The 27,456-nt window shown below is 42.8% G+C and overlaps 1 protein-coding gene across 5 annotated transcripts in view; it reads left to right on the top strand.

Moving 5' to 3' along the window:
* CLYBL (citramalyl-CoA lyase) overlaps positions 1-27,456 on the top strand; it is a 242,756-nt gene that overhangs the window by 39,060 nt on the left and 176,240 nt on the right. The window lies entirely within an intron of this gene.

The following is a 27,456-nucleotide window of genomic DNA, read 5'->3' as shown; positions in this document are numbered from 1 at the left end:
AGTATAGGCTGCCCAACTTGCTAGTATGCTCACCTGAACATGAAAATATGAAAGTGGAGTGAAAGAATTCCCAATTATTAGGCTACTTCTTTTTCTGAGTTGAAAATACTCCATAAAAACCTGTCTTTGGATCAGTCTCCTTCCCTAAACTTGTCTGCCAAACCTGGTCTCTGTAGTATGTGGTCTTGCCACTGAGATGTGGTAAAGAAGAAATAAAGCTACTAAAGATGTAACGTATATAAACTGTAAAATTCCCACACAATGGGAAGAAGAGGCTATGTCTGTATATGTGCACCTTCATTCATAGTTCTGAAAAACTTTATAGGCCAGTTTTCAAGCTTAGCAGATTCATTAATTTGCATACAAGGAAGCTAATTATAGCTCATATTTATCCAGTTATTGAAATCAGCTCAACAGTGCTATTAAACTCACCTGTTAACATCCTTCTACTTATTTTGTGACTAAGAAATAATTGTCATTGCATTTCTTTCAAGGTTTTTACTAATTTAGAGGGCCTTCTCTTTTCTGATAGAGCAAGTACTCTACTGTTGAGCTACATCCCCAGCCCAACTTGTTTTTTCTTACTCCAATTTTGTGTGTGTGTGTGTGTATGTGTGTGTGTGTGTGTGTGTGTGTGAGAGAGAGAGAGAGAGAGAGAGAGAGAGATGGGGTGGGGGGGGGACGACAGTGGTACTGGGGATTGAACCCAAGATGCTGTACCACTGAGCCACATCCCCAGCCCTTTTTATTTTGAGAAAGGGCCTCACTAAGTTGCTGAGGCTAGTCTTAAACTTGCAGTTTTCTTGCTTTGGCCTCCTGAGTCACTGGGAATATAGGCATGTGCCACCGCACCCTGCTGTATTCCAAGTACTTGAGAATTTTATTAATACACAACTATATAGACATATACACACACACACACACTCATACAATATATGTGTGCCCTAATCATCTCACAAAAATCATCTGAACAAATGTTTTTTAACCACCTATTGGGTTTAAGTCTCTATGCTAGATGTGAGAGGTTTAGCAGTGACCAAACAGTGTCTGCACCCTTGGAGTTTAACAAAGGGCAAAGGTGGCTACTTGGGATGTAGCTCAGTAGCAGATCACTTGCCTAGCATGCATGAGGACCTTGGTTTGATCTCCAGTGCCTCAAAAAAAGAAAAGAAGAAAGCATCAAAGAAATATTAAAAACACAGTTTATAGCGATAAATATTTGTATGCTTATTGAGCTCTTAATATGTTCTGTGAACTGTGCTAACACTTTTAATATTATTCCATTTAGTGTTCTCAACAACTGCGTTAGGCGAATTGTATTTATTGTCACCATTTTTCTAAGGAGGAAACTGAAACACAGAAATACCTGAGGCAAGCTAACTTTATAAAGCGAAGCAGTTTACTTAGCACACAGTTTTGGAGATTCGGGGGCATGACATGACCATGGTATCAGCTCTGCTCTGGTGAGGACCTTGTGGCATCATGGTAAGAATGTATGCAAGAAGGAGATGACATCTCTGAACAGGAGGCCAGAGAGTTCCCATTATCTCTTTTGAGAGCACATCATCACACTCTTCCATAAGTCAATGCCAGCTTAGTCTCTTACCTGCTTTTTCACTCAAAGCTAAAGTTTAGGTCAGAGTCTATGGCATTTTGAAAAGTCACTCACTTGAAGACCCTGCTGATGGTAATCAAGGCCATTGGAAAACCAGCCATCTCTGAATCTTCACATCAATGAGCAGGGTGGCCTCAGAGGCTGACATTTGGAATCTGGACACTTGAGAGTAAAAGGGGTGCAATTAATATTGTGCCAGGACATCAGGAATCAACCAGGGCTGGGATGTGGTCAATGACAGAACACTTGCCCACCATGCACGACACCCTGGAGTTCAATCCCCAGCACAGAAAAAAATAATAATAATGATCAACTAGGTGAATTGGGGCTTGTGGTCACTCTGTACAAGCAGCATGTTGTTTAATACCCGCAAAACATGTGTATTACTCTTTGGGATATACACATCTAAATGAGCCAGAATAATTCTGGGTCTTAGTCATATATTATTTTATTTTATAAACATCAGTAATCATAACAAAAATACTTGGCCAAATCCAGTCCTAGAACATAAACATTTGTCATCATTCTTTTTTTTAAATATTTTTTAGTTGTAGATGAACACAATATCTTTATTTTATGTGGTGCTGAGGATCAAACCCAGGGCCTCACACTTGCTAGGCAAGTGCTCTACCACTGAGCCACAGCCTCTCATCTTTCTTTTTTTGGTACTGGGGATTGAAATCAGGGGCACTAGACCCCTAAGCCACATCCCCAGCCCTATTTTGGATTTTGTTTAGAGAAAGGGTCTCACTGAGTTGCTTAGTGCCTCACTTTTGCTGAGGCTGGCTTTGAACTTTCGATCCTCCTGCCTCAGTCTCCTGGGATTATAGGCATGTACCGTGGCACCTGGCTGTCATCATTTTTTTTTTTTTTTAAGAGAGAGTGAGAGAGGAGAGAGAGAGAGAATTTTTAATATTTATTTTTTAGTTCTCAGCGGACACAACATCTTTGTTGGTATGTGGTGCTGAGGATCGAACCCAGGCCGCACGCATGCCAGGTGAGCGCGCTACCTCTTGAGCCACATCCCCAGCCCTGGCTGTCATCATTTTTAAAGGAGTGCTCTTGTGGTTTATAAATTATTTAAGTGAATTTATATGGAAAAATGAACCAAAAACCAAAGCATAGAACCCATCCTTTCTGCCTACCCAAGGTTTAGATTTAATTAAACAATGATATGATTTTCATTTCTTTTGATACTAAAGTAAGTTTTGAATTTATTAATGTATTTTTGGTCTTGTTTTAATCATGAAAACTAATTCTCAAAGTACTTATTGACTTAAAACAATTATTTTACTTATCTTTTTATCAAATGGTAATTTAATAGACTGGACCATTTCATATTTAATGATTTAATTTTTTTGCTGGTTTCCTGATAGGATTTTTGTTTGTTTGGTACCAGAGATTGAACCTGGGGTGCTTACCCACTGAGCCATATGCCCAGCCCTTGTTGTTGTTTTTTTTTTTTTTTTTTTTTTTGTGGTGCTGGGATTGAACACAGGGCCTTGTGCATGTGAGGCAAGCACTCTACCAACTAGCTATATCTCCAGCCCCTCCCCAGCCCTTTTTATATTTTATTGTGAGACAGGGTCTCACTAAGTCGCTTAGGGCCTTGCTAAGTTGCTAAGACTGACTTTGAACTTGTGATCCTCCTGCCTTAGCCTCTAAGCCTTTGGTATTACAGGTGTGTGCACCACACCAGCTCATTATAGATTTTTAAAATCATTTATCTTGAAGCTGAGTATATTTCACTAAGGTTTTTGTTAATCTATATAAAATGCAATCTTTGGTTTTTTTATTAGCTTCACTGTATTAGGCTGAAGGTATTTTTTGTGATATCACCCACTTTTTTGTGTTTTACTTAAATCCCTATTTACTTGTTTCAAGTAGTTTGCATTATTGCTAAGGTTAGTAGAAAGTATTTTAAATATTAAAAAATCAAAATTATTAAAATGTAAACAAAAGAAATTTGTTCCCTCCTTTCATCCTCTATTATGTTTTACTTTTGAAGGGATAGTCTTAGCAAAACATACTTCAATGTCAGAAACATTGCTATATTATAGATACAACGTCATCTAAAATGAAAAATTGAGTGTGGGTTTGAAGTCGACAAGTGATGAAAGTAGCCCTGAAGTTGTTAATTAGAAAACAAAGGTGTGGAAGGGTTCTGTGGTGCATGCCTGTAATCCCAGTGCCTGGGCTCAGGAGGCTGAGGCAGAAGGATTGCGAGTTCAAAGCCAGCCTCAGCAACTTATTGAGGCCCTAAGTAATTCATTTGAGACCCTGTCTCTGAATAAAATACAAAAAAGGGCTGGGGATGTGGCTTAGTAGTTAGGCACCCCTTTGTTCAGTCCCCAGTACGAAACAACAAAAGGCCTGGAACCCGGCCCTCAGTGGGCAGTGCCCCTAGTATTGGTCCTAAGGCCAGTTGGATTTTACTGCTGTGGACATGTGTACATTCCCAGATGCAGGCCTGCATGCATAGACGCCCAAGCACTTGTCTGAAGTATGTGGTGGGAGGTACCAATCCCAATCACTCACAGTTCTCAAAACACTCCTTTTATGGAAGAACTTAACAAAATTGGTGACTTGTCTTACTTTATTTCACACATTGTATTTCTAACAGAATTTTCATTAGATGGTTTTATGAATTGTATTTACTAAATGACATATGAAAAATACATAATTGTCTGAAAATTCTCAAACAGAGACTTGAACTTAGAGGTACTCTATTACTAAGCTACACCCCCAGCCCTTTGTATATTTTATTTTAAGAAAGGGTCTCATCAGGGGCTGGGGATGTGGCTCAAGCGGTAGCGCGCTCGCCTGGCATGCGTGCGGCCCGGGTTCGATCCTCAGCACCACATACAAACAAAGATGTGTCCACCGAGAACTAGAAAATAAATATTAAAAAAAAAAATTCTCTCTCTCTCTCTCCCTCTCTCCCCCACTCTCTCCTTTAAAAAAAAAAAAAAAGAAAGAAAGGGTCTCAGCAATTTTTCTGAGGTTTGCCTCAAAGTTGTGATCCTTCAGCCTCAGCTCCCCAGGTAGCTAGGATTACAGATATGCTGTACCGCACCCCACTACAGCAAAACATTTTTGAAAAATGCTCCTTTAGGGGGGATTTCTGACCCAAGGAGGTGATTTTCTTCAGGAACTGTGGGATATGAATAACCAACTATCGATTTCAAGGTATCTTCTTTCCTGTGGCTGAGAAACTCCATGATTTAAACTTAGGCTTCTTTTTCTCATGAACGCACTGGTACAAATAGTGGCACTCTGGGACACTGTGGGGTTTAATTGGCTTTCATTAGCTATCCCAAGGGCCTGCCATTTGTAGCATTTTCACATTGGGATTCGTTTTCATTTCCAAAGAAGCAGTTTCTTGGTGAAATATTTGGATCAGTACCTGGTCCTCAATTTGGCACTGCTTTTATACATTTTCTGTATGTAATAGAAGATCTATTTCTGCCTTAAGTAGTTTGTCTTGCTTGTTTGTCCACTTTAAATTTCTTAGGAGAGGGCTTAGGGTGCATGGGGTGAGAAGTGTTGCTAAGGACAGAGGGAGGCCTGGATCAGAACATCTGTGCAGTTGGCTGAGCATCTGGGCCCCTCCCCGGCCGGGATAGAAGGGCTTCTTCCTGCTTCTGTGTGAGTGTCCTTGTTGTAAGCACCCTCGTGGCCTCCTAGGATGAGAATTCTCCTACTCGCAGATGCCAGTGTGGCCTCGTAGATTTTAACACAGGAGCTCAGGCTAGCTCATGCCAGGTCTGGCTGTGGGCCTCCAGTAGACTTGTGACGAGCACCCTTTCTGTGCTGGGTATCTTCTGGGGTCAGGGACACTGTGGTGAGCAAGGCAGGCAGAGTGCCTTCTGTTCTAGTGGGGCTGCTGTGGGGCCATCTGCACATGCTGGCCTTTTGGTCCATTGGGCATTTGGCTGGTGCCAAGCTGTGCAATAGATTTAACCTTCCAAAGTGCATATGGGGTCTCAGTTCCACTCTGCTCTCATTAAGTAGAGCCAAGTGTCCAGTATTTGAAAGGCTCACAGGAGAGACTAGAGGGAATTCCTTCTTGAGAAATGCTACAGAGTCCTTAACAACAGAAAGCAAACACAAAATCCTTAGTAAGGTTTTGAGAGCCTTGACTCAACAAAACAGGAAGTGGGACATGAGCTGTGCATAGACAGCACTGAGAGGCTCAGTGTGTGCTCCTAGGCTGTGGGTAGCTCAGTGGTGGAGTGCACGCCAGGAAGGCCAGAGGCCCTGGGTCAGTTTCCAGCACCACACACAAGACTTCCTGCTCAGAAGGGCCTTCCTAAGGAAGCTCCCACCACACCTTCGGCTTCCCAATTCTATAGCATCTACACCCTTGTGAAATCCACCCATGTTGCACTGCCACCCCCCAAACAACTCCATGGTAGGAAGAACTTATTTCAATGCCCATTTTTCTTCCTGAGGTTTATAAAAACAAAATGTGTGAAGGGAATGTATGCTGATTCTCTTGGGACTAATTAAACAAACAGATTCAGAGAAAGGAAGCAGAGAAGATTTAGGATAGTTAAGATGGGGGGGAAAAAGTAATTTTCGGGATAACAGCCATCAATTTTTCCACTTGAGTGTTTTTCTGAAGGGCAGAGGGCAAGAAGCATCGTACATCCTCTCAAAGCTGAGACACATTTCAACATGGAGATATTAGAAGCAAATTTGGTGCCCAAGGCAGGTGCCAGATTTTAATTACAGTTGGCATTTCTGAGCTTGCTTTTGGCAGAGGTGGCCATCTTGTTGGAAAAGCCATAGATTTTGACACTAGCAGTATGGGTGCCCAGTTGAGAACGATTGAAAATCATTTCCCTCTTATTTTCATCCTGTTGGTTGTGAGAAAACTTCGGTGGTTAATATTTAAACAAGATAGTCTCTGTTCAGAGCAAACAGTTGTTGGTTGGAATTGTCTTGGTGGTTTGGTGTGTTGGCTCCCTGGGTAATAATTTCTATCTTGGTGCCTTTAAAAAAGGAAGCCCAGTTAAAACAATAAAATAGGATGTTTCATTACAAGAAATGAAGTTGGCATGCACCAGGTTTTCCATTAAATTCCAGGTCACAGACAAATGAAGAAAGTATGTTAGGGGGAAAAAATCCTTTTTAAAAATAATTAGGGAGCTGTCTGTTTTGTTCACCAGATGGAAAATCCGTAGTTGTGGGTGGTCTGTGTTGGAGAGGGCATCTCACAATTGGCAGGACTATGCCTTTAACTTTTCAAGTCCTAGGACAAAAATCTCAACTCCACTGACTGTTCAGAAGGCTCTGAATATATGTTAGCCCTCCTGGGTGCTGCTTTCCCAAATTTTACCCATTTTCTAAAAAATAGCATATAGGTAAAATGATTATGGAATGCCCAAATTCACAGTCCATTGTGCTTTGGATTCGGCAGCAGTATTCCTGTGAGCCTGGTTTTCATGACTTCTCTTGCTGTCAATACATTATGATGATAATCTGATTAGTGGGACTGTCTATGTTATTATTTGGAGCCCCTTTTAATTCATTTATATATTCTAGAGCAGATAGGATATACACAAGTGCCTAAAGCTGAAAAAATTATTAGATTGTTATTTATTAAAGAAGCATATTGTACCATCATCAGTGTTTAGGGTCTTTAAAAGCTTAGTTTGATGTTCTGGTCAAATTAATTCAGTGAAAAGATATGCTTTTCTTACTGCTTTCTTGGATTAATAATAGAAAATTAATCATCTGTCTTCACTAGTAGCTTTTAAAAATTGACAGTTTTTTAAATATACATCAAAGTATCATTTTTTCTAACCCAGTCTTACATCATATGACTTTACATCTCCAAATTACTTTGAAATGTTTTATGTTTGCACATAAGGAGGTATATATGTTTATATCGACATTTTATTCATAAATTGCTCAGCCCCTCCAAATTTTTAGAAAAACCCTGCTAATGATTAGAAGAAAGTTAAATTAATAAAATTATCTAGAATGCTTAAGTGCATAAAGTTTCAAATTGAATGAAAAAAAGCCCAGGGACTTGAATCACTTTCCTCAGGCAGCAGAGGCGTTTGGTTTGGATGGACATGCGGTCCTGCCCGTGTACACTGAAATGCAGTGATTTATTAGCTCCATGTCCCCACACAGATGCTGCACAGTCTGTCCCATTTCTGGGTATTAAACAGTGGGTTTTAAAAACATAATTTCACTCAAGTTTTCTGCTTGCATTCTGGGTTGTACTATTAATAGCAACCTTTGTTGTTTGTGCCAGCTCACTTCCAGCATGAGACAATAATGTGTGGAAACCAGTTTTAACTAAAATATTAATTGGTGCCCATTTTTCATGATAGTCTAGGTGCAGATGGAGAAGAATAGAAGTTTCCTAAAATACCAGCCATGAAGCTGGGCACAGTGGCTCATACCTGTAATCTCAGCTACTTAGGACACTGAGGCAGGAGGATCAAAAGTTCGAGGCCAGCCTCAGCAACTTGGGAGACTGTCCCAAAATAAAAAGTAAAAGGAGCTTGGCAATGTGGTAAGTGGTAGAGTGCTCCTGGGTTCAAACCCTGTACTGCACAGTGAACCAACCAACCATGTGATGAAGGTCAAAAGGTTAACCCATGTCACGGTCAGTAGACTTAAGTGACAGGCACCTTCTTGGTGCCATTGTTTCTTTAGCAAATGTGTTTCTTTGCTGCTAAGAGGGGATGAAAGGTGGGGAAAATGGAAACAGTGATGAAGGACTTCTGTGCTAAGAGTTCTGTGCTTCTCCAAGAGGAGGTTTTCAGGAGGGGAAACAGCAAAGTGGGCTTCAGAAGTCTCAAGTGTTCCCCTGCTTTTACCCACTGTGCCTGGAGACAGAAACTGTTGCTAAACCCCTATTTATGGGTGAGATGAGTCTTGGCTTGGCCAGAGGTAGAGGTGCCCTTATGAGAACTAAGGTCAGCAGGAGTCCACGGTGCTGGCCATCTGAGCTGGCCATGCACTGATCAAGGCTTTGCACCCTGTAGCCCCTTTCTATGTCTTGTGAGTGAAATCCTTGGTGGTGTTTTCTTCTTTTCTCTTTTTGTGGTGCTGGGGATTGAACACAGGGCCTCACGCACACTAGGCAAGTGCTCTACCTCTGAGCTACATCCCCGGCCCTTAAGTTATTATTATTCCATTCAACCCTTTGATTCTGTGTATCTCCAGCATGGCTCTGGCCAACCCCTCCTTCCCATCCATGTTCTGGAAGGAGTTTTCAGAATACAAATCTCATCCCTCTCCTCTCTAAAACTTCTCCAGCTCCCAGTGCTGAAGAGTGAAGACCTCACGTGGCTGTCCAGTGTCCTTTACACTGGATCTGAGATTACCTTTCCACATTCATCTCTGTCCTGTCCCATGTCCCTGACCCTCTAGTCACATGATGGTTCTCACTGTGAATACTCAGCCCAGCTCTTTCCTGTCCCTGCTCACACTGCATCTTCTTGTAGAGGCCCCTTCCATCTTCCACATGGTGAGATCTGCTATTGGACATCGCCTCTCTGTGATGTCCTAGCAGTCTTCCCATCTGGCTAGCAGAAGCCTACCTCTGCGTTCCATAACTGCTCATGTGTGCTCCTTGGCCTTTCCTAGAGCATGGGGCTCCTTTTTGTATCTGTTTGAAAGCCCAGTATCTATCCTGGTACGGAGCACATTACAAGAAATGGATAAATATATATTTTTTAGTGAAATGGAATTCTGGGTTTAGCTTTCTGTTATGTAAGGCTCTTGGTTATAAGCGGCAGACTGCACATCTAGCTCTCTTAGTCAAAGGGGCTTTGTTGGAAGGACATGGGCATGCTCAGGTCAGTGGTAAGGTAGCTCTGGGCTGGGTGTTGGAATTGACATCTCTCCTCCATTGTGTCTCCGCTCAGCCACTGCCCCAGCTTATTCAGTCCTTGAACTCTGCTCAGGAAGCAGACTCCAGGAGCAGAGAGCCTAGTTGGTCTAGCGGTTTGTACCCTCAGGCTGTGGGGGAGCTGTGCACCTCGCTGATAACCCCTGAAGACTGGAAGCTGGGAGTAGGACAGAATGGAGTGGATCTTGGGGCGGTCAGTACCTATGCATCTTCACCTTGGATCTGAACCTTCCACTCACTGCCCGGGGTGCCTATCTGGTGTGACTTGTTGGGGGTTCTGAGCAGGAAAAGAAGTCCTCTATTAAAATATCTAGATATCTCAGGCAAGAGCTGAGACCAGAGCGCTGTTAGCCAGCATCAGTTTGCCAGAGACCTGCAGATGCAGGGTACGCGGGAGGCATGGACAGATGAGTTGGAAAGGTTGTGAGTGTTCTGACAACGCTGTCTAAACCCTCACGTGACGACGCATCCTCTTGTATCTCTACACGTGTGGGTGGGCCTCTGAGAGGTCTCCACACAAGAACAGGCAGGCTTTTGGCCAGGTCATGGAGGCGAGGAAACCCTGGAAGCACCCTTCTCTTTATAAGTCAGTCACATTGAGGTGATGGATACCCTTCTACAGGTGGCAGGGTTGTGCTGGCCATCTGAGTGACTGACAGAGGGTGGGAAGAGTTGTAGAGTACGAGAGACACAGCATGAACGATGATGAGAAGGAGACAGTAAATACAGGCACACGCAAAATAATGATGCTTGAGTCAGTGGCAGGCCCTCTACATGACAGTGGTCTCATAAGATTATATCACTGGTGACATTTCAGTTGTGTAAGTACACTGTGATGTTTGAACAATGACAGAGTTGCTAATGACACTTCTCAGAACACGTCCCCATCATTAAGCAACTCATAACAATATCACTCCCAGGATAAGTGGGTTTTGAATATTGCTTGGCGGTGGGGGGTGGGTGGGGGAGGCCTGGGGGCACCCTGGGGGAGGTGGCACCATGTGAGCAACGTCACAAGATTCTGGGATGTGTACAATATTGGGAACAGAGAGAGAAGCTGAACCAATGGGCAGGGGTGGGCAGGGGTTGGTGTCGGGAAGCCTGGGAGTGGGGTTGGAAGGTTGCCCTTGGCCAGGTCACAGGGAGCCTTGGATTCTAGGCTCGGGAATTTAGATGCTTCTCTGTGGGCAGCTGGGCGTGCCCAGAGAGCCAGAAGGGATTATGGTGGATGTGCCCTTTTTAAAACAGCAGGATTATTCAGCTACCTCTACTGAGGCGCCCCTGTCCTGAGGCTGACCTGAGGACACAAAAGACTGGTTGGAGAAAACACTGGGATACAGTGGGGAGCACTGGGATGAGGGGTCCCAGGCCCTGTTACAAACTGGCTCATAACTCCCCGCTGCTCTGAAGGCACTGGGGCTTCCTCACAGTGAAACAGTGATGTCTATTAAAGGAGACGTTGGCTCCGGCCCGGGCTCCTGTGGGCCAGTCAGGGGTTCTATACAGGAAGCTGCAGGCCTGCTCTTTTTCTGGTGTTCATCTGTGCTCCGGGCTTTTCTTTTCTTCCTCCTTGCTAGTTCCATTAATCTCCCTTCTGCTTTGGAGCCTCACAATGGGCCAGGTCTCCTAGCAAACCAACACTACAATTTTAGCTATTTCTTCTACACGACCGTAGGCAGGTCAGGTGATAATGTGCTAGGCATACTGGGCTGGAGGGGTGCGTCCATTCACACTCATCCAAGAACTAACTAGTGTGTAAATTAGGATACAGGTTTGAGTGCTGTTAGCAGAAGACCCCCAAAGACAGTGACTTTATCAAAGATCATTAATTTCTCTCACCTAAAACCTGGGAAGGAGGTGCAGGGCTGACCAGGGCTCCGCCCTCTTTGATGCCTGTATATCTCACCCAGGACAGCTGTGGAGGCCTCCCCCATCACCTGGGCATGGGGGTACTGCCCCATCATTTACAGGCACAGAGTCTTCTGTTTACCCTGACTGCATCCCTTCAGTTAGGATGTTGTCCCAGGAGAGTCTGGGAAAGCATTCCTTGCCTGGGCATCTTCATGAGCAGACAGTGTTTACACCCCCGACCTGAAGAGTACCTGAGAATTGGCAGGAGGAACAGGCTGTCTAGGCTGCCATGTCACACCCATCATGTGGGCCTGAGCTGGGAGTGCAACGAGGAGGGGCCGTTGGGATTTGGGGCCTTCACCACCCATCCCCTTGACCCAGACCCTGTGCGTGGTAGGGTCGGCCTATTCAACCCAACTCGCTGACCCCAGATGTCTCATTCACACTTCATTATGCTGCTTTACCACACTGTAGTCTTGCTCACTCTCAAGGTCTCTGTTACTTTACTGCTATGTGCAGGGCAGTGGGTAGAAAAAAGTGACCAGAGCACATGGTCTCCCCCCAGAACCCATGATGAGCCAGAGCAAGGGGCACACCACCACTTTGAATTAAGTAGCATTTTAATACAATGTCCAAGGGCCCACCAAGTGAAAGTGTGGAGCTTGTCTTACTACTAACCATGAGAAGTAACCTGCTCGTAGTGAGGCACCAGTCAGTACCTCAAAGCCCATGCTGTCACGGTGCTCAGACTATTCAGGACCTTCCCTGCTGTTCTGCCTCAGAATGGTCCTCTAAGAGTGGTCCTAATGTCAGAAGAGAATATTAAATGAGACTGACATCGTCCAAATGAGGAGACGTGGTAATCAAGGTAAAGACCTTAACCAAGGTCACACAGGTGGGAAGCTAGACTTGTGTCCCCAGGTCCACTCCCTTCAGAACCCACACCCTCCATTTGAGCCATACCACATGCCCCTCTCAGCACCAGCAGAGAAATGGAAACAGCTGTTGAGCCACTGTGCCCTGCCTTGTCTCCTGTTGCCTCCCTTTCTTTCTGCCATCAGTGAATATACCCTCCTCGGTTGGCTCTGAGTGGGCTGGTGGCGAGTATCTCATCTCCTTTCGGTCTAAGCCAGCCCTGTGTGGAAGGTGGTACCCAGAGATTTGAGTGTCTTGCTAGGATCAGTTGTTCACTGATGCTCAACAGAAGCAGGATTTGGACCCAGACCTGCTCCAGAGCCTTTTGTTACCCCCTGGGCAAGATGGCTGGTCTGTCACAAGAACTGCCCTTCCTATGAGCTTGCGAACCAGCGGGAATGAAAGCCCAAGGCAACAGTGCTACTGTCGGGATAAGCTCTCCCAGGTGCCTGCATACCAAGGTGGGACTCAGAGGGAAGAGGGAACAGTGGCCTCTAGTGGCTGGGACAGACCACAGGCCAGGGGCTCTGGGCCTCTCTGGGCACCAGTAGTGATGAACTACAGGTGCTGCCTTGGGTGGCAGGATAGGTGCTATGGGAGGTGTGCTTGGCAGAGCTGGGGTTGTCATCCTCTTCCCCAGCAAATGACGCAGTGACAGGTAGGTCTGCTGTGGAACTTACGATCCAAGTATTTGGAGCAGGGGAAACTGCTGGCCTTGCTCTGGTGCCTGTTGTCAGTAGGTAACATACCTTCCTGGGTACCCGCGGACTGCCAGGATGGAGTCACATTGTGAAAAGGAACACCACTTATGCCACATTGGACTTGACTCTGAATATGTAGAACCCCAGGGAGGTCTTGATGAGTGAGCCAGTGCTCAGTCATAGAGGCCACTAGTTCCCCACAAAAGGCTAACATACAGGAGTGGGCTGTGTGGGGCACACCTATTCATTGAGTCTGGTCTTTGGGTGTTGTCAGAACAATACCTTATGTCAAAACAGCCACTTCAGGCTTCCCTGGGGTGGCTTAGGGGCAGCCTCAGAGACCAGAGGAACCTGTGATACCATGTGGCTTTTGCTAGGCCTACCCCACCAGTGGGCTCATCTCTCTTCCTGTTTTTCTTTCTGAGGCTTTTGGTTTCTTACTCTACTTTGTCATGAGGGTAAAAAAGCTACAATTATTGGGCAAAAGGGTTGGGAGTGCTGGAGTGAGCCAGAGTCAGGTGGAAAGTGGGGGCAGGGAGCCACAGGCCAAAGCCTAGAGGGTTTGTAGGTGCGGACTAGGGTGCAGTTCTGGGATGACCACTAGATGGCACTCACATACTAGCATTCAGACTGGTCCACAGCACTTTTCCACTTGGTATTTCTGTAAAAATCTCAAAAGGGATGAGCCAAAGCTTCACATCTGTCATTTCTTCATCCATTCATCCCTCTAAACTCTCTTGAGTTTCTATAGATAGGTATATGGGCAGATATTCATCTCTTTCTAGTTCATTTTACTCTCAATATTTAGTGATCCTAAAAATGTGGCCAAAATATCTTCAAAGGCTTCAAAACCTTGTTAACTGCACTTGCTGTATTTTCACTATTCTCCTAAGCACATGTTTACATGACAGCCCATGTTTACTACAATAGGTCAAAGTGGGAAACTTGTTTCTCTTCAGTCATTCTGAGATGTGTTCAATAAAGAGAATGGATATTGGGGGTAAAGGTATTAATTAATTTTTTGTGGTACTGGGAACTAAAGTCAGACCTTGTACATGCTAGGCAAGTGTTCTTCTACTGAGCTACATTCCCAGCCCCTGGTAAGGAAATTGTTAAAAAGAATAGTAGATAAGATACATGTTTTTAAAACATTTCTATTCAAAATTGTGGGTTAGTAAATTGTAATTTAAGATGAATATGTTATTATATCAGTTCTTTTTTGTTGTTAGAGAATTTTCAACAAGCCAAGATTAAAATGCAGAATGTCTTGTTGCATATGGTTGGAGCTAGGAGGGTGGTGGAACAGACTGGAAATCCCAATTGATATCTTTGTAAGGTGTGTGTGGTGTAAAAGCAAAACCCCATCTTAAATTCATCGTCTGTTTTGATGTTTTAAAGAAATGAAAATTAACTTCTAAATGTAACCTGAAATGGATTCTGCTCCACCCAGTTCAGTTTCCTCTCAGCTTCGTGGACATCTTGGGGAGCAGCTCTGCCGTGCATGCAGACGTGCTTCATCTGTGCATGTCTTAGCTGAGATAACAGTGCTCTGAGCCCCACTGTTAAGGTTAACCTGTATGCTGCAGAAGGACAACAGATGGAAATTCTGGTTTGCAGCCACTGCAGAAAAATAAAAACATGTTCCAAAGGGAAAAGGATCTTGTATTTCTGCGTTTGAACCTTTGATCTTCATTCACATCTGAAGGGAGGGCTAAACCTTTTGGTGGAGACACATGGCTTTGCATCTGTGAAAACACAGCTGTATAGAGCAAAACAAAACTAGTGGAAAATACAATGGTTTTGCTGTGTCAGGACCCTGCTAATGCTCCCATTCTATACAAATATTGTCTTTCGATAGCTGCTTCAAAAAATCATTCTTGGCTTTCCATATAATTGCTTAGTAATGTTATTCCTTGAAATTCGGATTTTGGTCTTTTTTTCCAAATGAAGGCACACATCTCTTTCTCCCATCCTTTCTTTTAAAAAAGTATAAAATAAATGGGTTGTAGTCAGATGGTAACATTATCTAAATCCTGACCCAATTTATAGCAGGGAGGTGGAAAAAAATTTAAACCCTTTAAAGGACGATTAATGTAAAGTTCTAACTTGATCTTATTTATTTATTTATTTTGTTTTGTTTTAGGAAATACTGCATGGGCTTTGTACTGAACGTTCTGGGCAAAGAAGGGCCTTTGAAGACTCTCTAAACTTAGCTGCTTTGTTTTGAGCAATTAAGATTTGTTACTGAGCGAATTAAGCAGCCCTGCTTTCATTCATCTGCAAATAGTGGTCTTGGCGGGTTTCTGGATCCCGCTTCCCGGGAACAGAAGCCAAGTTTGCTCTGTTCGAGGCGCTTTCCTCGAATCTCCGCATCCCTCGCAGTCCCCGCGGAGCCGGGCCTGTGCCTCAGCTCCCTGCTGTGGGTCCCCTGGCCCCTGCCCTGGCAGGAGCGGGCGCAGGGGTGTCACTGGCAGAAGCAGAGGGTTGGGTGCGCGGAGAAGGCGGCCCGCGCTCCCCTCTGTGCGCGCCCCTCTGTCAGAGACGTTTTGGGAAGGGACACGGGGACAGCCACTGGGCTGTCCGGCTCCCACCTTCCTCTCCTGCACCCGGCCTCGCCAGCGCCCGCTCCAGAGAGCGCAGGGTCGCTTTGTCAAAGACAGAACCTTGTGTTTATCAGTCATGGGAACCACCACCTTGGGCCCTCCGTGCGGTGGACAGAGCACGAACTAGATAACACGTCCTTCCAGGCACCCAGAAAGTTCCCCTTTGAAGTGCTGGTCCCGCCTCCCCCTCGCAGGAGGGAAAGAGGGAAAGAAAACAAGGGCGGAGACCCGGCCTCCGAGGAATGCTGACTTGCGTCTTTCCGTGGCCTCGTCCGGCTCGGCCTTCCCCTCCTTTCAACTCCCTGCCCTTTGAAACTGCGGAGTTGGGTGGCCAGGCCTTCCAGCCCGGCACTGACCTGGCGACAGGCCTCTCTGCGAAGGCAGTGGGGGGCGGGACGAGGGACCCGAGGGCGAGCGGGAGGAGGAGGTGGGAAGCGAGCCTCCGCAGGGCTGGGCCTCCGCGAGTTTCCGCCAGGGCTTGATCAGTTTCCACGAAAGAAAAACCAAACAACAAAACCCTCCAAAACCAAACAACAAAACCCTTCCTCCAGCCCGCCCCTCCTTCACAGCTGCACTTTGTTCCTGGGACTGTTGGTGTCACCAGAGTCTCTTTTTTTTGCAATTCGAGGCAAAATTGCTAAGGACTTGTAAAGCCTATTAATTTTTCAGGCAAAACAGATCAAGCCTGCCTTTGATGCGGCTGTTTCCTAATTTAGTATTCAAAGGTAAAGAATCCTACCCCTTCCCTTCCCTTTTTACATAATTAAAAGAGATTTCCCTCTCGGTGGCAAAGAACTAGTCGCTTAGTATTTTTTGAAGTAAAAGGTCTAACTTTTTACATTGCATCTGTTTTTTCGCTCTTTCCTAAATGTAACCAGTGTTTACTTCAACCAGTACTCAGATGCATGCCACTCACCCCGCATTTTCCTTTCGACAGATGGGGGTTGTAAATGCTATTTTCTTCTCTCATTCCCCTAAGCTTTAAATATATATGTGTGTATGTATTCTTGTATGTATGTATTTCTTGTCTATCAAACAGCGCGATTGAAAAATAAAACCATCTAGAATCATGGATTATCCTAACTGGATCATGACTCTCACTTTAATTTTACACTTTCCTGTTCTAAAGTTCGGTGAAGTGGACTTTCACAGGTTTCCATCTGCTGTGTTTAATCGCAAATGTGACCCTTCAAGGCCTTTTGTGTTCTTATCTGTGCATTTCAATACTTGCTGGGGGAAGCGCCTTTGGTTTCACTACATATGCAAAAACCTCCACTTGAATTTTTTGACACCCCCTGTCCATTTGTTGGTGGCCTCCTGTTTTCCATTGTTTGGTTGTTGATGTTGGCAAGTCATTTATTTAACGATGCCAGGGATGCTATGCCTTATTCTTTTATTGGCATGCAATCCCAAAACATCCCAGAGTAGTTTAAAAATTAATGCATGCTATTGAAACTGTTGCATATTAGGATAGTTTTATTTTCTCATCTAAAGGTAGATAATATTTTCAAGGTACTGTGCAATAATAGTCACCAGAAGCCAATTAAAACCGCTAACATTCTATCAAAAACCTGTTTGGTGGCATAAATAATTAATATCTGGAAATGCAGCCACCGCTCTCTGGGCAAGGCCTGCCTCACAGGCCTGGGTGGCGGCGGCAGCCTCTTTCTGGGAGCCACGGGAGGATTTCTGGGCATTCTATCACCTGGTTTTAAAAACTTAATAATAAGGCCACACACAAACACATTTTAAAAAGAATCTCCTTAGCCTACAGAGAAAGGAAGGAGATAGTGACATTATTTGCAGGTGTTTGAGAAAAAGAAACAAATACCAGGCCCCTCATGAGCTAGGTGCCAATGGAATAAATTGAGGCACTCTACCGGAGCATCCAGCTTTTTAAAAATGATGTGATTAAAAGGGACATCTGAGAACAAATTTATGAAGTTGTTATGGCAACTGAAATACTTGGATTGAAATGTGTGTATCTAAAACATGAAAGATTGTAGGAAGCCCGAGAAACAAGCCCGGCATTGTGTTTGGGAAAGGCAATTGAACAGTGGTAGCCAAATATTATTCCTCGGCGTTCATCCTTCAGGGTAACTGCCTCGGTTTCCACTTTTCAAAACGCATGGTGATTGATGCTTTCACGGACTGTGCTGCCCGAGTCCCCAGGCCTTGTACCAGCGTTTGCTCATTGGTCCTTTGACCTGTGGGGAGCACAATCTCGCATTGTGTGCCATGCGGGATGCATTTGGAGCTCCACTGCTTTCACCCATAAGTTTATACTTCTGTGTTCTCCTATTAATGTCCTTCTTTGTGAAAGTCTTTCTTGTCTTTTCATTCACTGCCCCCCCCCCGTCCTAACCCACCCCTGGCCACCTACAAACAGCCACACTCAAAATTTGAGTCCAAATATTTAAATATTCCGTAAAATTCTTGGCTTTCTTTTGAAAGCAATATAGCCCTTCCTCTGATTTGATTCTATTTTAATTTCCCATGTTTTTTTTTTCCCCTCACCAGTGCTGGCAAGGATATTTAATAATTGTTGTTTTAAATCACAGGCAAGGATTAACACATACAAATAAATGTCTATTGTGTTGTTACAGTTATTGGAAAAATCAAAGTTCCTTAAGCTGCATCAGAATGCCTCAAATTTTTTTTAGTCATTAGATTTCAGATGCATGTAGTGTCCAAAAACTTGTTTTTAAAAAGTCATTACAAATTCCTTGTAACATATTTAGGGTTTTGTTACATTAAATGTCAAATATTAAAAATCCTAGTAGACCATTAGATATGAAATATACTATTTTAATTGAAAAAAGGTCTGACAAAATATTCATTTATGCTGAAAAATTAAAGTTGTTTTGACTTTAACAGTATTGATTGACGAATGTTAATTATCAAGTTATTTAATCTCCTTAATTTTAAGTATAATAGTTTTTACTTTGAATAGCCTTTATTTCTAAAGTTAAACAAAGCAAAGTAAGTGGAGTGTAGAGAATAAAAGTAAAAAGTTTTCATTGATTTATATTTCCCTTAAGCCACGAGTTAGAAATCCTTTTCACTGAAATGACTCAATAGTTTTTTAGTTGGATGTAAGCATACGATACAAAAACTTCCCTTCTGTAATGGATTGCTTTCCTAATTCTTTAAAGAATGAGATCAAAACATTTTTTCTATTTTATTGTGAAATAAACTGCTGTTAATCTGTTGGGCTAATTATTTTCAATATTTTACTAAGCCTGCACATCCTTTTTTACATATGCACGTGGATATAGGCTTCTTTAGTTCATCTTGATATAACTTTTATTTTGAAAATCCAGATGACATAATTAAAATAATGAAAAGGAGGTTGCAAATGTAGTAAACATAAGCATTTGGGATCTTTGTACACAGGTTACAGTAAGAGATCTCCTTTTTCTTTCGTGTCTTTCCATTTTAAGGATTTTTCCCCCCAAGTATGATTTTGTTGCTTCCAAAGTGGATACTATTTTATTTCAGGTGGGGTCATTTAATAGTTTGTTGATGTTTTCAAGGTCTCTAAACAAAGTCTGATGTGTTAACAGTCTTATTAACGATGTTAAAATAGAATTAACAGCTTGTGGATGCCTCCAGAGCACAATAGCCTGTCAGCCGCCCCTGCCCCCTTATAAACTGTGCCCCTGCTGCCTTCCCTTTGTTTCAGGCCCAATCAGCAAACTAAACTTTTGTGGAGCGAGAAGGCAGTTCAAGTGTTTCTGCCGCAGCTGAAGGGAGGAGCTAATGTGGAATTTATTGGGAGACCAATCAGTGCTGGAGGGAAGAATGACCCCAAATTGGGAAGAAGGACTTTGTTGACCTGCTTGGCTCCCTGACCTTTCCTCACTGTTTTGTCCCTTTAAAGAGTTTTACCCTGGTTGTCCCTCACTTTATGATGCTTTCACTAAAAGCCGCAGAAGTTTTAGAAGTTTGGGATCCTTTAAGATACATCTCAGCACAAATACAATAGTTCTGTGTGGTTTTTGCTAACTTGACTAAACATTAGCACTTAGGGTCATTTTTAAAAAATCTGACACAAGCTATAAATATTTTTTTTTTAAAGAGAGTAAAATTTCATCAATTCTTTTGAGCCAAAGTAAATTCTCTCTTCTAGTGTCTCCCCCATCACTACTGTCACAGAGAGAATCAGATCAGCTACTGACCTTAGATTTGTTCTGTTTTGTTGAATTTTTGTTTTTAAAAAATAGATGTTTGTGAACCAGGTCTTTGAAGCATTATCTTTGTCAGGCAATATCAGGGAAAGCCAAAAATAAAGATTTTTAGGAGAAAGCTAATTTTTTTATTAGCATTGTAACAAATTTGACAAATTATCCTATTTTGAAGTACAGATTTATGGAATAACCTGACAAATGGGTGATGCCACCTTATCCCTTGCCACCATCCCGTTTAGCACAGATATAAATTATTTCCTGGTTCTCTCTGAGCATTAGACTCTTGTTGGTAAGAGATAATGAGATACTGCGAAGAATTAAGTATTTTCCAGGTTGCATGGGAACTTTCCTTTTTCCTTATTGGTCTTGTTCTCCTTGTCTATTGTGGTTTGTTGCTTATGTTTAGTTCTGGATACTATTTCAAGAACTTCAGCTGCAGTCCTGAGATCTGAGGTGACATTGCTTGTACAAAGCAAAAACCAAAACCGTGTCTGGCAGCATGTAGGACTCTGAGCGTTTTCTTTAAACTAAGGTTCCATGAATTTACTGAAGTGCACCCAAGTACAGGGAATGAGATATAACTAATGAAGTGTGGTTTCAAAATATGATTATTTGTCAGGGAATGTGCTATCAGGAGAATGGGGCAGTGCGAGCTTGTGCCTTCTCTTAGCTCATGTTGTGCTACTTAGGTAAACCCCAAGGGGAAAATTTTCTTCTACTTTATGAACCCTAAAGATATGCATCCATTGATTGAACAGTGTATGAAACCGGAGCAAACAGGGCTTCATTTGATACTAGCCACATGCATGGATATAAATAATAGCATTTTCCGGTTGGCATCCTTGAGTGTTGCTGCTTGATTAGGGGCATTTTTACCTGGCCAGGAAGAATGTCTCTGTGGTAGTTCTCTCATTTGTAACTGCTTATCGTTTTTACATTGCTGCCTACCCCACATCCCATGGCCTGGTGTCTTGACATTTCCACTGCTGGTGAGCAGAACCGTCTGGTACCCAAGTGCAACTGACCTCTTTTTTGGTGTGCCCATTGGATGAGTGTGCCAGGCTGTGGAACTGGGGATAGGCCTGGGATAGGGCACCAAGCTGCCAGCAGCAATACCGCACACCTGATAGAGGTGTGCAGTGCGTGTCCCCATGACTTGGGGACACTGAGAAAGCCAAGGGGATTAGCAACAAACAAAGAAATCTTGTCACCTTTGTGCAGAAGCCAGCTGGCATCTCTCCTGGACAACCTGATGGGCTCCATTTTCACTAAGGCTGTTTACCACTGCTGACTCCAGAGCCTGTTGCAGGCTGGGGTAGTAAGGGCTGGGGGGAGGCTGGGAGCAGGAGGGTGCGGCCCATTCCTTTTGTTGCAGGTGACATGGGGGTGGGGTGGGGTGGGGTGGGGTGGGGATGAAACTGCAAATGCACTGAAACTTTCATAATCAGTACAATTTTTCTCCTTAAGGACTTTATTATAAATAGCATGTATCCTTCAAAAGTTGGTAACTTGACTAGACATTAGCACTCAGGGTCATTTCTTAAAAATCTGACACACATACACACACACACACAAAATCTGACACAAGCTATAAATATTTTTTATATTTATATTATCTTTTTATCTTTTTTATATTTATATTATCTCTTTCTCTCTCTCTCTCTGATTTATTTTAGAGACTTAAAGGGGGAAAAAAATACCAGTATTCCTAGCATTTCCTTCAGTGTGTGACCTAAATGGATTATAACCAAGATAAGTCAGTGTCACAGATATGGGCTTGATGCCATGTGGCTCACAGGATCAGTCCCCTTGGAAAGAGTTCTCCTAATCTCTTAGAATTCTGGATTGGTCACAGCACCTTCTAGGAAGATAAACAATACAAGTAAAGTTTCTGAAGGTTTCACTGTTTGCTTTTGCATTTTAAAATTAAATGTTAAGTTATTGACAAATTTTAAAAATTATTTTTCTCTGGAATCTTTGTAATTCCCTGACAGTGGATACTTTAAAGCCAGTTGTGAAATGCAGCTTTAAATATTATCCATATAAATGTCCTTCTTTATTTAATCATAAGGGAGATTTAGAGAAAGAATCTTTTATTTTTTAGTAGTTGTGCCATAAAAATGTTAAGTGATGATCATTATGATTACAAAATGTACCTTTGCATAGCACTTCATAATTTTAATGCAGTTTTATAAACATTATTACATGTAATAATTCTCAGAAATAATTCCACAAGAAGGTATTGTTATCCTGGTTTTACAGATGATGAAACGACAAATGCACACGTTTTTAACACGCCACATGGTCGCATGGTGCCGGCTTTGTATTTACCAGAGAATTCTGTTTGAAGAAATTTATCTGGTATGTAAAATGGCTAGAAAACACAAATCTGGGACTAAAGAAGTTTTGATTCCACATGGGACCTACAAAAAATGACTGAAAAAAAAAAAGAAAATCACATGATTGTGTGCAGTGCTTTCTTTTCTTTTTAAATTGTTTTTTCTTTAAACATTTTTTAGTTTTCAGTGAACCTTTATTTTATTTATTTATATGTGGTGCTGAGAATCGAACCCAGGGCCTCACAAGTGATAGGCAAGAGCTCTACCACTGAGCCACAACTCCAGCCCTGCAGTACTTTCTTTTAGTGGACAACTATGTGAATCTTGAATCTTGATTTTATTTTATGACAGCTTAGTTTTCTTTCCCTCCCTCCCTCCCTCCCTCCCTTCCTCCCTCTCTTCCTTCCTTCCTTCCTTCCTTCCTTCCTTCCTTCCTTCCTTCCTCTTTTTGTAATTCAGTGCTTTACAGTTGAACTACATACCTAGTCCTTTATTTATTTATTTTTTTTCCGGTGCTGGAGTTGAACCCAGGGCTTTGTACACGTGAGGCAATCACTCTAACAACTAAGTTATATCCCTAAGCCCCTAGTCCTTTTTTTTTTCTTTTTAATATTTATTTTTTTAGTTGTAATTGGACACAATACCTTTGTTTACTTATTTTTATGTGGTGCTGAGGATTGAACCCAGGGCCCTGCACGTGCTAGACGAGCACTGTACGCTGAGCCACAACCCCAGCCCTCCCCTTTTTTTAAATTTGTTTTTATTTTAGTTACTGGGCACTGAACTCAAGGGCACTTAACCACTGAGCCACATCTTCAGCCCTTTTAGTTTTTTTTTTATTTTGAGACAGTCTCTTGTTGAATTGCTTAGGGCCTCACTAAGTTGCTGAGGTTGGCCTCGAACTTTCGATCCTCCTGCCTCAGTCTCCCGACTCACTGGGATTAGAACTATGTGCCATGCCAGCTAAGTTTTCATGTGTTTTTAAGATACTGTAATATGCTACATAATTATTGGATAAGAATAAAATAGGAAAATTATTTCCTCCATACTTTTTAAAGTTTTCTCACTCTCTTTTTTTTTTAGTTGTTGATGGACCTTTATTTTATTTATATGTGGTGCTGAGAATCAAACCCAGTGCCTCACACATGCTAGGCAAGTGCTCTACAACTGAGCCACAGCCCCAATCCCCTCCCCTCCATATTTTTAAAGACCAAAATTAGAACTACCATACCATGGTATAATCATGTCACCAGTTACAGGTAATGTGGTTAAAATATGATTTTTTAAATGAAATCTCAAAATGCCCCAAAACTTAGTTACTCATAAGGATAATATTTTCCCCCACTTGTTAAGAGCGAGGCAGCCAGAGTACTTGCTTTGGGGTAATTCACTGAGTCATTCCGAAACAGAGCCACAGCATTGGGCGCAGGAAGGTTTGTAAGAGTTAGCATAGCATAGCCAGGTAAGCAGTCCGAAATGCTGAGAGTTAAAAGGAATTTGTAAAAACTACAGAATGACCTTTTTAATTTTTTTTAAAAGATAAGAAATACATGTTTCTTAAGAATAATTAATGGGCTGGGGATGTGGCTCAAGCGGTAGCGCGCTCGCCTGGGATGCGTGCGGCCAGGTTCGATCCTCAGCACCACATACCAACAAAGATGTTGTGTCCGCCGAGAACTAAAAAATAATAAATATTAAAAAATTCTAAAAAAAAAGAATAATTAAGATTTCCTAAGTGATATTTAAAATTTGTTTATAATGACACTTTCCTATTATTTAAATAAGAAATATTTTGGTTGAGGGGAGCACAGGAGGAAGGATTAAATTAACAAAACAAAAAGCTTCCACATTTTAAATACCTAAAATCTTATCAATATACTTTTCAGTGAAAAAAATAATGAAAAACTTTAACAACATAATCCTAAGAAAAGTCACCCTATATGGTCCCAAAGGTTTAAAAAAAATAAAATGTGGGGAAATAATTTTATGAAAAGAAGTCTATTCAGAATTTCACTGGGGCCACTGTTAGAATCCAACTGTTGTTCATTGTGATAATCGGGTACATTTTGCATTCTGGGGGTTGAGAGGAGCTATTATACATGTCCGTGGTTTCCTTTAAACAACTCTAACATCAAAATGGCCAAACTGTTGGACGGATGCATGTTAGATAAAACAGATGGGATTCTCAGATCGTGCACCATTCAGCCGTTTGATGGAATTCGCGCCACCCTGACCAGCGAGCCCAGATGGCGCTTAAATCTGTCACTCTTTAACGACCCTGTTTTTTTAAAATATTTTTATATTTGAGCCCATTCAGTTAATCTGAGAGATTAATCATTTCCAGAATCTGTCTGGGGAAGGCTTCACTGAAGGTGCTTATAGGAGCTGAGACAAGGGAGAAGAGTGACACTGGGCTCCCTGCTAGAATGTCCTGGGCAGGAGGCGCCTGGTGGGCTTGGGCTTGAAGATATTTATGGGAAGCAGGGTTGAGAAGACCGCTGCAGAGAAGTAGCAATGGGGGCTAAGGGACTAGAGGATGGACATTTGGGAAGACCCCAGGGAGAGGGAGGTGAACACTGATACTGTCCAGAGAAGCTATTGCCATTGCTAAGCTTCAGTCCCTGCAAGGAACCCAGTGCTGGCTGTGGCCACACAGGGTGACTTCGAACAGCCTGACACTTACCAAATCAGAAGGACTCAGTGAGTGTGCCACCTGGAGCAGACCCCAAGATGAGACCAATAGGATGAGTTCCCTTAGATGGTTCTAGGAAGAACCTCTCACCAGAACTCACAAATCTCATCACTTCCTGGAAGGGGTTTTTCCTTCTTAAATTATTGTTTTGAGTCAGTCTCCTGTAATGCTTCAGTGATTTGGGGCATGAGATGCTGGCCAGCACCTCCCTCCAAAATCTCTAACCTTGGATACATTTGCAGAGTGACTTGGAATTGCTTTCCGTTCCTGCTGGGATGGGAAAGGGGAAAATGAATGGTTTTTCATTATGCAGACACCGTTTTTTCCCTGTATTTGAATCAGATGTAGCAGGTGTCAAAATATGGTGCAGAATTTACAGCATTAATGTGAATATTGCCGCTGCCCTAAAAAAGCCACCAGCGATAGGCATACTCACCTACATTAAAAAGTAAAGAGGCTCTACTGCCTTTAAAGTTATCCCTGGTGGTATGTGGGTGCTCTGTGGTAGTTTTCCATGGGTCCTGTGGATGTGAGGGAGCCTGATGCATATCACACTGCATGTGACATGGATCTGAATGTCCTGTGCCTTACCTGAGTATGTGCACATTGAAGATATGTCCCTAAAATAAATGACCTTCATGCAGATCCAAAAGGGGGCAGAAAAGCCAGTTGTATCGGAAGGTTGTTTGGAAACTTCAGGGCTTCAGGCTTCTTGAGGTCTTAGAGTCTGTCAGCAATCATTGCTCTCCTAGAACACAGTAGGAGCTGATACTTGTAACCAAAACCCCTCTACAGAGATGCCACGTGTAACTGTCCCTGGGGACAGACCTTGAGATGTCCTGCACAGAGTGAAGACACATCAAGCCTGTAATATGTTGTTTTCTTTTTTTTTTAAGAGAGAGAAAGAGAATTTTTTAATATTTATTTTTTTAGTTCTCGGCGGACACAACATCTTTGTATGTGGTGCTGAGGATCGAACCCGGGCAGCATGCATGCCAGGCGAGCGCGCTACCGCTTGAGCCACATCCCCAGCCCTAATATGTTGTTTTCAACTTAGCTCTGCCGCAAGCACACAGCAGCCGGGTTTCTCCAGCAAGCAAGCATAGGCCAGTTATGCGGAGATTGCAGCGCAGCCTGTTAAGGAGTGTTGCATGTGTGCAGTCAGTAAACTGCCACTGAGGAGTGGAAAGGCCACGGCATCTAGTCTGTAGCAGCAGGGTTAGTATCTGATGGTCACAAGGAGGACAGATTCTGTGTGTGTACTGGCTTCAATTTCCTAGGAATCTTTGTGAGTTTACAGAGGGAAATTGAACATTTTAGGGGAAGCAACTTGTGGTTCCCATATTAAATTTTTTGAGGGTTCTGGGGACTAAACCCAAAGTGCTTATTATCGCTAAGCTACATCTGCAACCTTTTTTTTTTTTTTTTTTTAATTTAAAGCCAGGCTCTCGCTGAGTCGCTTAGGGCCTCGCTGAATTGCTGAGGCTGACCTGGAGTTTGTGACCCTGCTGTCTCAGTCTCCAGAGTTGCTGGGATTACAGGCGTGCACCAGCACAACCAGCTAAAAAATAGTTTTTTAAAATTTTTTGATAAAGTCATAGAATGTATTGATTTTACCTGAAAATTGATTTTTACTAGATTACATATTCCTATAATCATATTAAATATTCTCCTTTGAAATTTTTACTGGCAACTCATTCCACACTCACCTGATTTTCTCTAAAAACTAAAATCTTTCTAATATTCTTATTGGTAAATAGTCTGTTTTAGAACAAAAGTGAACACGTATTCATGCACATACACACACACATACACACATATAATTGAAGAATTATGTGGTAAGCTGAGAAATAAAGCTTTTGCCCACCATTTTTCATTAAAGTTTACCAAGTAATAAGTATGAAAAGATGAGGAACAAAATTAATCTTCACCTTTAATATAACATTGGCTATTTGTTTTTATAGGTAGAAGAAAGAGAATAACTGAACTGTCCATTGTCTGTGTCATAACGTCCCTCTTGGGTGTGAGGACTGTCCAGTAACTGTAGCCTGGCTTCTCAATGCCAGCCGGTGACAGCCTAGCCAGGTCCAGGTGCTGGAGCCAACCCCGGAGATGGAAAACCAAACTCAAAGAACATGGTGTGGCTGAATCAAGGGTTAGTCCAGATGAGGAGAGCAGAAGTCATGTGCAAGGCAACCCGGGCTTCGGGGCAGTACCAGCTGGCCTAAGAAGGGGAGGTCAGGAGGGGAGTCCAGAAGGAGTCCTCAGCCGTGGACTGAACCACAGTTTTTAGTATAGGCCTTGAGCTTTGAATGGGGAGTAAGACAAAAGGGCGTCAAGATACTATGAAGAACATGTGGGTCCCCCTCCCTCCCTCCCTCCTTCCATCTTCCTTCCAGAGCCTTCTCTAGATATTTGCAAAGATTCCCCAGACTCTTTTCATAGTAAGTAATCCTTTAAGAATCCGTTTGAGGGGATTCATAAACATTAAAAAAGGTGGGTACTCCCAAGAAGTCTACTTCCAAAATAGGAATCAGCCAGTTGGCTGGAAGTTTCAAGTCCTTGTTTCATTTTCTTCACTACTGAAAAAATTCATGACAGTCTACCTTTAATTGCCTGGAGATTGGAAAGCTTCTTTGTCATTCCCCTCAAAGATCGCCATTTTTAGGTT

This window comes from Spermophilus citellus (genome assembly GCF_964194105.1).
Source record: "Spermophilus citellus genome assembly, chromosome: 1".
Lineage (NCBI taxonomy): Eukaryota > Metazoa > Chordata > Mammalia > Rodentia > Sciuridae > Spermophilus > Spermophilus citellus.
The sequence above is the reverse complement of the archived record's forward strand: the minus strand, read 5'-3'. Positions and strand labels throughout refer to the sequence as shown.